The following is a 13,017-nucleotide window of genomic DNA, read 5'->3' on the forward strand; positions in this document are numbered from 1 at the left end:
GTGCGAACCAAATATAAAACATCTTTTCCAGTTATGTTGTAAAATTGGCCAATACAGGAATATCTTAATATCTATTACAGATAATAATTAGGAACACAGTGTTAGCTAAATAGCATAGTATTTAGGTAAATAAGTATGTGATATAACATTTCAAAGAATCTCAATTATAGCTTGAATGTATTATAACTTGAATATATTATATAGACTAATATTAGTTATGAATCATTAAAAGACAATTCATATGTACTAGACATTGTTAAAGATTTGTCTAGTAGAAAAATTTCAGAAAACTGGTTTATGCTCAGTTTCATTTTGCATTTTTTGAAATATCTAATAAAAATTCTTCATCACAACTAAATGTTCCCACTTGCTATGGTTGAAAGAACTGTCATGGGTAATTCAAGAGCATCTGGAAATAGAACAAAGAGAATTAAGGTAGGCAGGATCTAGCATAAACAGAATGTTCTTCCCCAGGCAGGCTAATATACAGGCCAGAAAAAAAAACCAACTTCTAAATTCCTGCTCCTTCATGTGCTCTCTGGATGCACCGTGAAGAGTAAAGAGAAAGGGAGAGAACTGAAAAACTAAGATGTGTGCGTCCAAGGCATCCGAGTACTGAAACAGCCAAAATAGAAGGGTTTTATGTGCAAGAAAATGATGAAAGGAGTAAAGAAGGCATTTGTAATGCTGCTTCTGGACATGTTGTTGAAGTGCTGATCTCTCTCAGCAAAAGTCTCTGCTATGGGATCTGCACCCTTGCAGGACTTTAAGGCACTGCCTCACACAAGAGCTTTAAACAGCCAGGAATTTAAAAAACACAAATCCAGAACCTTTAGCTTACTTCGAAAGTATTCTGCATATACAGAGCCCAGAGTTTGTGCCTATGGGAACTTGTGTCTGAGAGGCTCAAGAGAAGCAATAGGAAAGAAAGAGAGAAGGCATTTCACAGCGTCCATGAAAAAGTGAAGCCGAACATCAGAAATTGCCATCAGGAAATGCAGATCAGAAAGTTCCTCAAGGGGCACAGTCTGGTAAACTACTGAAAGACTTTGATAGGAAATTTTGTAAAATTGAGATCCTCTAGGAGAATAACCTGTGCTTCCATCTCTTTCAGCTCCAATTTCAATGAGCACTTTTTGGTTTTAGGATAGAAGGCACATGTGTGGAAGGTTCCTTCTGTGCTCTGCTGCACGCTCCCAGTCTCTAAGACACTAAACTTCCCCAGAAAACCTGGAAGGGAGTGATGCACACAAGTTCTCTGGAAAGGTTACTCTGGACATGAACAGATCTGCCTATCTGGCAGGAGACAAGATCATTCTGAACTTTGTTTGGATTTCAGTGCCTGTGTGATAAACCAAAGCCAGTAAATAATTTCTAGACTTTACCCCAGAGGAACCTAACACTTGAATATTACTTTGAGCCTCCTCTCCGAACACAACCTCAGGCTTCCAGAAGCTGTGCAGATGGCAGGGGATGCATTTTAATAATCTATAAATCCCAGAATTCAAGGTTGCACTTCAAAAAAACCATTACTGTCTCTGTCTATCATGCCCTCTTGACTAAGTTAGAGCATCCTTAACTTTACTTTCCCAATACATAGAGTATTCTTGCCAAGAACTGTGACTATTGCTCATGTTGATTAAAATATCATATATCCTTTCCAGTGATCCTGGTTCTACTGCCCTTTCCACCTGCCCTTTCCATTGTCTGGATGAGCTTTACTTATTGCTCAGGATCAATTAGCAAAGGTATGTGTTATTTGTTAAACCCCTACCTTCAGAGAGCCCACGAGGAAATCTGTTTTCAGAACCTGTTTGGAATGGTTAAAGAAAGGACAGAGAGAGTTACATCAAAAGCAATCCATTGCGCTGAGCATATGTCATATCAAACATTCCTACACCCTGTGTGGTCTCTCTAGATAGCTGAACTGCACACAGTGCCTTCAAACTCCTGACCTAGAACAAAATTCCACAGTCTTGTGTTCCCTCCCATATTACTGTGAGCTAGTTGAAACAAATCTAATGTCCCCAAAAATTAGCTCCTTTACATATATAATCCCAGTCAATTTCAACTGCCTTCAGAGTAAGTGCTGCCTTCCTGTGCCTTTCACAGGACTTTGAGGTAGCAAAACTGGTAGAAGGCCATTCCAAGGACTGGCATGCTGTGACTCTCCTCTTTGTGCACCACATTGGAGTGGTTTGGGTGGTACAGCCTTGACTTTGCATGTAAATCATGACCTGGAATGTTAGAGGTGGGGAATGAGAAGAAAACGCCCCTTCATATTCCACCTTTCTGGGGAGCTGTGGAGATGTCATGGCCAGAGCATGAAGCAAGAGGATGGCACTTACCGTGAGATGCTGAGGTAACAAATCACAAAGTTGCCTCCAGCTGCAGCTCTTTATACGTTTCCTCCTGCCCACACAGCATTTGAGTGCTCTATTTTTGGTCAATAATAATTTACTCTTTAGTTGTAAACGTGTTGTAGCTCTGATCTCTCTGCTAATTACTTAGAGACAGGATTGGTTTAAGGTTGTATGGAGTCAGCTGCACTGACCTGTCCTTTTCACATTGATCTGTGCCAGGATGGAGGATGGAGGAACCCAAAGACAGCTCTGATAAAGCCAAGTAAGGCAACCCTTGGCTCTGCACTGCAAGGGTTTGCCTTAGTCATCAGGATGGGGTTTTTCTAATTGTGCACAATTACTTCTTTAAGGATACAATATGAATGGATGCCCTCCTGTCCTCCCTGTTTGTCTACACATGCTGCTAGATAAGAAGGAAGATCTGTTGAAGTGAATTTTTTTATACCGTTGTGTGGGGTGCTGGCGAGCCTGAAGCCAGCCTCAGTCTTGGGACAGAGTGAGACAACTGCCAGCTAATGGACCTCAAGAGAGACTTGCATTCCTGACCTGTGGGTTAGCAAGGCATGATCAAGGTCTCAGCCTGCAGAAAGGTGCCTGACTTTTGTGCCACTCCACTGTCCTGCAGAGGTTGTCATGGAGCAGGCTGGATGTCAAACCAGAATGACTGTAAGTTGCTCTGTAAAGGAAGGTGGAAGGAGTGTCTTCTCCTTTAAGATTAGCAGTTTAAGGACTGGTTTTGACACTGCAAGGGACAGTAGGAAAGGGGAGATAATTGAGAACATACTGGGACACAAACTTGCTTGACAAATGGTAAGGGAGGAGGTGGTGTGAACCAAACCTGGTCAACCACACTGCTTGGTGAAGGCATTTGAAAGTGTAAAAAGTAACAATCTTGAGGGTCCCTCACGTCTTTGGAAAATACTCTTACCACAAGATAATTTTGTACAGGAGATGCAGTGGCAAAGTAGATTTGTCATTATTACCTAATTTTGCTTTATTTTAAGGCAGAAGAAACTTTTTCCAGAAAATTAATTAAACTTTAGAGGCCGTGAAATCTAACCACCTTTTTGTGGAATGGCCCAGTTTCCTGTATGGGAAGAGATGGATTATCAGATGCATTGTTGTCATTGCCTCACGTTGGCTCTGTCTGGGGAACATCCTTGGTGCATTTACACAGCTCTCTTTGGCTGTTTGTTTTGGATTACCTTCAGGGTGCCCATGATTTAGTTACTCTAGGAAGCAGAGGCATCTGTATTGGATTGTGCAATAGAAATGGATTCCTGCAGTGTTGAGGGGAATCTTATTTAGGCCTCTTCTCTTGTTTTTTGAATCCTTTCTAGAATGTCATTCAATGCTTTTATTACTTTTCTTTTAAATCATAGTCACTGACAGTTTGTTCCAGTCTGACCTGAAGTGTGAGCAGAGATGCTCTCTGAAATGATAATGACACCACTCAGATGTGGAGATAATATTATTATCGTATTTTTCTCCTGCCAATTGCTGTGTATCAAACATTGAAATTAGCTTTTGAATTTGGTTGCAACAGCAGAACTGCAGGCACTTTTTACATTTTAACAATCTTAAGACATTGTTTGGGTCCCCCACATCTGTATTACAGACTGCTTTCTTCATTATTTGCTATATGCACTTATATTTGCATTTTAATTATGTGCATCTTTACCTTAAGCATAACTATACTGGAACCATTATTACTCTTTGTCAGAGACTATATGTTTTTTTATATTTGACTCATCTAATTATTTTGTAGTTAAAGTGATTTTACATTTTCTCCTGGGTAAAAACAGTAAAACAGTTTGTAGCGAAGAACTAATCCTTTACAATGGACACCCATCTGCTGGTGACCCTACATATTCAGAATCATTTTGATTATCTGTCAATTCAGAAAATTGTCCCTGTGACAAATCTATGTGACTGGTTTGTAGAGCCTAAGCAGGGTTTTCCAGCATTTCTCAGCATCTCTTGTTGCCCAGGGTCACAGTCTTTCAGGTCCTGCAGAAACTCTAATCTGGTAATTCTGAGAGGATGTGGGAAGTTGTGCTCTGGAGTACCCTCCTTACACAGGATATTATGAAACAATGGGCAAATTCAGGATAAATCTGAGGAGGAACATTTTCTAGATAAGACAGATCCGTGTTTGCTTCTTCTTTTTGGTTTCTAGAGCACAGAGTTGTCCTTTAAGATGGTTCCCAAGTTCCTGGATAAGTGGACATCCCAAGGGAGAGCGTCCCTTCTTGGTAAGCATCCAGTTGGTAATCACCCTCATCTTATAAGAACAAGTCCAAAGCAGGGAAAGGCTGTAGGAATGTCCTTGAGCATCCTCTTTTGGGAGCATCCCAGTAAGGCACTGAGGAGCTAAAAAGCTCAAGGGTCTCAGTATCTGCCTTACTTCACCTTGTATAATGAGGGAATAATGTCTCCTTTGGGCAAATAAAATATAAGACTTCTCTTGTAGCTAAGTACAAATTTTCTAACTAGACAAACTGAAGTTTATTAAAGTTGAAAAAAACAACTAACCAAACGTGTTGCATGTAAAGACTCAGAAAACATCATGTATTCGTGGGAAAACAAGGGAAGATTTCAAGGGAGATCTTCAAGAGAAGATTTGTAGAAAGCACATTTTAAGTTAATTCAGGTAAACACACCAGGTAGGTGCCAGGTAAGTTTAGAGGTAGCAGATATGCATATATAGAGAAGATATTGATGTGATTGGTGTATTCTCTATCTTAATTATTGTTTTGTTACTCATAATATTTAGTGCAAATCTATATCTGTATGTAGATGTGAATTGATCAAAAGCATAAGCATGGAGTTTTTTACAGCAGTTTTTCTGTCAAGGAAAGGACCACGCATTTCTTGTGTCAGTCTCTAAACATGTGCTGTACCAGCAGATTCATCTGCATTGTTTCTGTAGATTGTTATTCCTAGAATTCTATAAAATCTCCTATTTGGTAATGTTGGTCAATCACAAACATCTTCAGGAGTTCTCATAATTCTGGCTTTGTCAAACTATATGATACATAAATGTCAGCCTGTCTCAGGAGCTCAAAGGTTAGATAGCATGCCAAGCACAACATGACAGATTAATTCATTTGGATAATCTCATGAATTCATTGCTTTTTGTGGATGGCAGAGTGTTTGTTTTCTCTATCCTGTAGAAGTTCTGGGAACACTCAGGGTACACACCACACCTGTTCTGGCACTAAATAGCTTTGCTCCTATGACACTTACCCAGCAGCTTTTCCAGTGGATGCTCTTGAAGAGATAATTTTCCCAGTGCAAGTGGTCAGGGAAGCAAGGCTTCCATACTAGGTGCCCAAATCACTCACTGACAGATAAGCTGCTGTATCTGCAACTATCTGACACTTTGGGGACAGATGCACATTTTGGTCTAACCTAGTGTAGCTATTCTCATATTTCATACCCAGCCCCCTTTTCCTGGGCCTTTAGGCACATATGTATTTGCTCCTGATACCATCACCTTTCAGACCTTTTATTACTCCATCTTAACAGGTTATTGTGTTGCTCTTTTTACAGCACACAAGGTAGACTGAAAGGGGAAGAGAGGCAATTATCTTTGTTGTCCCCATCAATCTAAAAAGCTTCTGAAAACTGAATTTTTTGTGGATTTAACCTCCATGTAGGAGCTTTGCATTATATCTGATGCAATGTTGTCTGGTCTTTAAGACTATTAATCTGCATTTTTTTGTAATCCAAATTGTCTAAGTTTGGATTTTATCCTTCACAGTTCATGCAGGTGTCTGAAAACCACAAAGATGCTCTATGATAAACTCTATGATTATTAGTGCTCATTCATGGGATAAAGCCTGTTACCTGTGATTTAAATTGGTTTCGGAGAAAAGGAGGAGACTCCATTCCCAAGGTTCATAACCGTCACATGAGTCACTGAGATTTATTGCCATGGTAACCCCACAGTTTAATTTGGTGCTGTCCTGTTTTATTGAAGGCTTTTTGGTGTTCAGTCTCCTTTTCCATGGAAAAAGAGCAAGAATTTCTCCACAGCTCTTCTCAGGTGAGACATGATGACTTTTGGGCTCAAATGATCAGTGTTGACAGAAAAACTGCATATACATAGAGAGATGTTTACCTTCAAACAAACTTTTGTCCTCAGCAAGTGTTCCTGCATTTAATAGAAACAAATGTATTGAGATTTGAAAATACGTACTTTGATCTTTTGAGCCTGTCTTTAAATGATACTCTTTTCTAATGAAAGTACAAAGATTAGTTTATGTAAAGGGAACAGAAAGATAGCCTAAATTTGTCAGAAGTGTATAATATTTCATGCTGATTTCTGCATTACTGAACATGAGTTTGACACTACACCAAGGCCAAATAGAATTAATGACAATCTTTGAGGGATTCCTTTCTAAAAATATATTTGCAAGCTTTTTTTTTCCACAGCTGTCACTTACCCCCAGCCTAGAAAAGCTTCTGTTATAATACTGGAACATTGGCACTGAAGATATCTTTCAGCTAACTACTGAACACTGCAAAATAGTCAATGATATATATTGCATATTTTAGGGAAAAAGGGATGTCTCCTAAATTTATATTTTTTTCTTCCCCCAGCATAAACCAGTGGCATGATCAGATATTCAGGTTGTTTCAGCAGTTGCAAAGTTGGCAGCAATCCATATTCTGTGAAAGTTACTGACAAGAACTATTTATTACCCTGTGGACTGCAGGGCTATTTCACCTTAAATGACAGATCTTCTTCCTTATGCCCTTTTGGAGGCAACCAAACTGAAAACAATTAATTACCAGGCTATTATTTGTACCTTGCCATTGTGAAGCCAACAAAACACTTAAAAAAAAATAAAAAATCCAAGAATCTGGTAGCAAAAACAGAAGTAGAGGCAGAAGCAATTGTAATAATACATACTGTTTTCTCCCACTTACAGCTGAACTCATATCTGTACCTGTCTCCTTACACAAAAGCAAATTATACTGCATATTTGGGATTTTATCTACTAGCAGTAAAAAAAAACTGTGTTGAGATAAAAATGGCTTGACTTCCATGCCAGAATTTTTCAGCTAATTAAATAATGAGGATTGTACATCCTGCAAGTTGCCAAACAGACAACACAAATAGCCAGTTACAAGTGGCCAAGACCAGAGGGTACTTATCAAGGTTTCCCTAAAAGCATGGAGATGGAACATCTGGACTATTGGCTGTAGTTTGTGAGCTCTTATTAAACTTGCCTTGCTTTTGGAGATCTAGAAGTTGTCTAGTAAAATGCTAATTTTTGAAAAGTGTTTCAGGGAATGGTGGCCCAGTTGACCTAGTGCCAATACTAGAAAAAAAGTAGAAGCTAATAATGATTAGAATTTGAAGACACAGTGATAAATAAACATATTGAGCAAAACAGCATTTGCAAAGGGAAGTAGTAGTCCACAAACCTAGTGGAGAATCAAAGCTCTGTGGATAGGTGGGAGAACCAGATGGTACTGTCTTAATGAGTATCTATAAGCCATGTGAGAAGGTATATCACCTTTCTTAAAGAAGCTAAGTCTGTGTCTGTGATGTTATTTAAGATAGTTTTGAGAAGTGATCCTGGACAAGGACAGGCTGATAATCCTGCTGCAGATGCAAAAGTGTCCCTGGGGATGGTGCCTGGGTATCCAAAGTGGATTGATCTGAAGCAAATCCCAAGAGCAGCTTGTGGGGAAGCTCAGGCCAGCAACTTTATTTCTGTACATATTTCATTAGGGCCCTCCTGGGATCCTCTTTGTCCTTGATGAACTTCACAGCCCTTCTCAGCAATGTCCCCTATACCCTTGCTGTCCTTCTGCATAGAGCCTGCTAGCAAGTTATGAAACAGCCTACGTTGTAGGGATTACCAGGGCATCAGGAGAATCATGCCTTCTGCTAAGGACTCCTCTGCTTTTTGCAAAATATGTTCTGCATCTGGGACATCAACACTGTGCTTTGCTCCAGCTGTCTCAAAGCAGGCACAGCAAATGCAGTGTGGAGGAGTGAACTTCTGTCACAGCAAGGTTGCTTCTCCCTGTTGCCTTCTGACTGCCCACGTGAGCCTCACCTTTCACCTGCAGCCCTGCCAGCAGCCAGGTGCAGAGCTGGGTCACTGGGCTCGTATCAGGGCTCTGCTCTCATCACTGCCTGAACAGCCATCCAGCCCAGAGCTGCTCTCCAAGGCATCTCTGTGGAGCCAAGCCAAAGCCAGCTGCTGCAAGGGCTGCTGCTTTTCTCGCTCTGAAAATATCTGGCAGGATGGGTAGGGGAAAGAGGGAAGTTTGTGAAATCTGCTTGCTTTGAAAACTAGAGAAGTATAACACAAAACTCCATACTGCCCTTTTATTCCACATTTAACAGGCAAGACTCTGCACCTACTCTTTTTAGCCACCTTCCCTGTCTTCCCAACTAAATTATTTTGAATGAACTCCTGGATAATTTTGTGACAGCAATTCAGCAAGCTCAGGATTTTGGGGGACTATAACTAACTGGATCAGTTAACCCGAGAGAGACATGACTGCTGCAGCTCCACACCCTCAGGTCCAGCCAGTGCCAAGACTGCAAATGTGTTCTCAGCCAAACATTTACACAGAACACGTGTGTGCATCCTGTGGGGGAATTGCACAGCTGTGCTCTGGTTAGAGGTCCACACACTCCCAGAAAGATTATCTGCTTGACTCAAGGCAGGAAAAAGCCATCAGAAAAAGTAGGAAGTGGGATCCCAAAAACCTTAATAGTTCCTTGGCAGATAAGAAGGTGTCTGAGCAAGTAGGCATATATTAAAACAGGACTATCTGTGCAGTCACACAGAACAAAAGCTGCATGCTGATTTGTCAGCTTTTTCCTTTCTCCTAAAGGAACTCAGTAGCAATCATTTTCACAGGTGGCAATCAATCCCACAGACATCTTTTCTCAGGTACCTGCCTTGTCACTCTGGGAAACATCTGGAGAGGTCATGACACGCAGCTAGGAATCCAATCAGGGCAAGCTGTCCTGTAAAGCTGTAAAGTTGTAAAGTATTTATCAAAGCCTTGAAATTGAATGCTAAAAAGAGTGACTACTTTTGGTTTTGATTATGTATCAGTGATTAAAGAATAACACAGTGTTATAGTTTTGATTTGCCAATTTAAATATACTCATTTTTCTGTTGTGAGACAGAACCAGGAGCAAAAGAGCACAGCAGGCTTAAAACTTAAAAGGGTACAAAAAGAAATTTATTAACTACACAAAGAAAGAAAGAAACAAATTCAGAATAAGATTTTCAGACCACTACCTCCTCCTCTATCCCAAACTTCATAGCAACAAAACAAACATACAAAAAACTACTTCAGTCAGTTCCCAACTTAAATAGTCATTTTCAGTTCACTTTGGAGAGAGAAGTTCCCTCTTGTCAGGCCATAGGGACTTTTCCACAAGGAGGGAAAAATCCAATTCTCTCTTGGTTTCACTTTCGTGATTTGTATCTGCCTGAGAAAAAACTTACAAATCGTGAAGCTCCTCCCATCTTCACAGCTTTCCCAAAGCTGTGCTTACGGGCCTTGTTAAACTCATGGGGTATTTACTTTTAAGAATGAACTGTTCAAACCAAAAAATTCTCTTCATCACTTTTTCTCTCTGTTCATGCTTCATCTGCAGAAACAGAGATCCCCTTTTCTCCTCGGGGCAAAGGATCTTTAACACAGGTGCTTTTGGTCAATAGCCTATCAAATGGAACACTCCAACCTCCCCACGTCTTTCTCCACGGTTTATAGGAATATTCAGTGCAGTATCAGTTCATCCCTACAACATACAAAGGGATTTTCAGCCATCTTCACAGCATCTCCTCCTTCTCCTTCCATCTCAAGGAACTTAGCTCATGCTTCACTGACTTTAGAGTATCTCCTTTTTCCTCTCTCATATTCAAAGGAAAGCCGGAGGTCTGCAAATCTTATCTGAGCACTAAAGTTTCACACAGAAGCTGCAGACCCTGGGCCAGGCCCAGGCTGCGCTGGGTGAGGGGCAACTGAGACGTCAATCAGCTTTTCTGGGGTTTAACTGCAGGCCCGCACTGCCCACGGCCACCCCTGCTGCCCTGACAGGGCCCGGCTGCCTCCCCCAGGCCGTGCGGGGCTCGGCCCTTCCGAAGCTGCTCCGAGCCAGCAGCAGGAGCCGGGGCCCCCCCAGAGCCACGGGCCTGTGGGGGAGGAAGCCGGGCTAAGGTCTCATCAATGAGCCTTTCCTCCCCCCGGCCATCGGGTTCTCTGGTTTGCAAACGGGGCCCAGCGGCCTCCCGAGCTCCCCCCACGTGGCAGGGAGCCCGGGCCAGGCCAGTGTTACCTGCTCAGCCACTGGAAAGAAAAAAGCTTTTTCCTGGGTTACCTCCTTCAAAATGTGTGTTCACAGAGCGAACTAACTTTCTCCAATTGGTTCCTCAGGCTGTCAATAACCAAACCAGCCTTCATCTGGTCCCATCAACTCACAGAGGAAGTTCTCACAGAGAAAACCTCTCTCTGAGTCTGTCCTCCCCAGGTGAAACCAGCACACACAGATTTTCACATAACTGGATCTCTGCTCAGAAAAATAGCTCTGAAAATTATATGAATGAGTGTACGTATGCATATATATGCATGTGTGTTCGCATATATACATATATCTATATGTATGCATAAACTGCCTTCCCAGGCACATCTACAGGTTGGGTGAGGAATGAATCAACAGCAGCCCCGAGGAGAAGGACTCGGCAGTATTGATTGACAAGCCAAACATTCCCTGGCTGTGTGTAGTGGAACCCAGAAACCCCCTGTGTGCTGGGCTGAGCCCCTAGCATGGGCAGCTGGTCAAGGGGGGAGATTCTGCTCCTATGCTCAGGTGAGAACCCACCTGCAGAGCTGCCCAGCCCTGGGCCCAGCACAGGAGAGACCTGGAGCTGCTGGAGAAAGTCCAGAGGAGGCCATGGAGATGTGCCAGGCCTGGAGCCAGGCTGGGAGAGCTGGGGGTGCTCACCTGGAGAGGAAAAGGCTCCAGAGAGACCCCAGAGCCCATTGCAGGGCCTAAAGGGGCTCCAGGAGAGCTGGAGAGGGACTGGGACAAAGCATGGAGGGACAGATAAGGGAGAATGGCTTCCCACTGCCAGAGAGTTGTAGTAATTATATCAAGATGGACGCAACTGGCACCAGCACCAGTCTTTTATTAAAAACTTCTCATGCCTTCTGTCCACTGGCTTCTCTCAGACAACTCTGACTCCTTTTCTCACAGGCAGCTCCACACAGCTCTGACTCCTTCTCTCTGCAAGTTTCCTTCTTCATGACCAACTAAACCCCCAAGCTGTCCCTTACCCAGCTGCCTAAACCTGTCTGTCCCTCACACAACATCTTCTCACCTCCTTACAGCACAGCCAGCAGACTCTGAGCTTCAAACTGTAACTCACTCTGGACTAGCTGACCCACTCTTTTAAAACTCCCATCCTCATTGGGCAGGCAAGGCTGTCTCCACTTCTGGGCAGTCAGAACAGCTGTAATTCATTGAGGAAAATTGCCTTCTGCACTATCCTTATAACCTATCCTCCCACAGAGAGTAGGTTTAGATTAGATATTAGGAAGAACCTGTGGGGGTGCTGAGGCCCTGGCACAGGTTGCCCAAAGAAGCTGTGGCTGCCCCATCCCATTCAAGGCCAGGTTGGATGAGTCTTGGAGCAACCTGGTCTAGTGGAAGGTATCCCTGATGGTACAGCCCATCCCAGGAGATGAGAGTAACCCAGGTTCTTGTTAATAGATCACTTGGGGTGCATCAGCATGAAATGACACCGAATGATCAATGTGGTTATTAAGAGGTGACCGTGGATTTCTCTGATGTTTCCTGATATCCAGAGAATGAAAGCCCACATTTAGAGTGAGCCCACACTGGGCAAAGTTATCAGGACTATGCTTGAGACTTCATCGGAGGTAAGTGTCTGCCTGACCAGTTTAGAAAATCCAGGGTAGTTTTGGAAACAGAATACAGACAATGACCAAATGACTATGTGAGGTTGCTGGTTATACTGCCCTGGGAATGTTGGTTTGCACATCACTTTCATGAACAGAAGTTGAAAGTATATCTCATTTTAGGTTTAAATGTTCCAAATTATGTTCCAAATGGCTTGAAGGATTGAAGGAATATAACTTGAAGTAAGATCTTGCAAAGAAGACAAAAGAATTAAAAGAATAATCAAAGATTAAGTGGGAATAGGAAGGAAGGTGTAATAAATTCTTATTGTTTGGACAGAACATTTGAGATAATATCTATTATATTCCTAAAGCAACAGTTATAAGGGGTAATTACATTCTGTTTCAAAGAAAAAGTCATTTTCTCAGCTAAGGAAGTATTGGATGAAATTTCTTGGTGAGAACAAATCAGGATGTCTGATTAGATCACTTTAAAAGTGGCTGAAACACTTTGAAAATACCTGAAGCAAGATTTTTAATTGAATAAATAAGTTTAAAATAAGCAAGGAAAAATGTAAAACTTAAAATGCAACACTCAACTTCTCATTATTTACATGGCATAAGCTCTACAATTTTTATTATGTAGGCATTACTCATCTACAGATTAATGAAGAACAAAGCAGTGACTATAAAATAAAAGTGATAGAATGTCACATTTTGTGCAATTCTCTCACTTTACAGC

At 41.8% G+C, this 13,017-nt stretch overlaps 1 long non-coding RNA gene across 1 annotated transcript in view; it reads left to right on the forward strand.

The window, feature by feature from the left end:
- The window catches only part of LOC148221594 (uncharacterized), a 77,829-nt gene that overhangs the window by 38,390 nt on the left and 26,422 nt on the right, over positions 1-13,017 (forward strand). The window contains exons 5-7 of the long non-coding RNA XR_015807808.1: positions 1,665-1,748; positions 4,543-4,618; positions 6,349-6,414. This is a non-coding gene — a long non-coding RNA (uncharacterized LOC148221594). The remainder of the gene's footprint in view (positions 1-1,664; positions 1,749-4,542; positions 4,619-6,348; positions 6,415-13,017) is intronic.

This window comes from Sturnus vulgaris, chromosome 20, assembly GCF_052056855.1.
Source record: "Sturnus vulgaris isolate bStuVul1 chromosome 20, bStuVul1.hap1, whole genome shotgun sequence".
In the NCBI taxonomy this organism is placed as follows: domain Eukaryota; kingdom Metazoa; phylum Chordata; class Aves; order Passeriformes; family Sturnidae; genus Sturnus; species Sturnus vulgaris.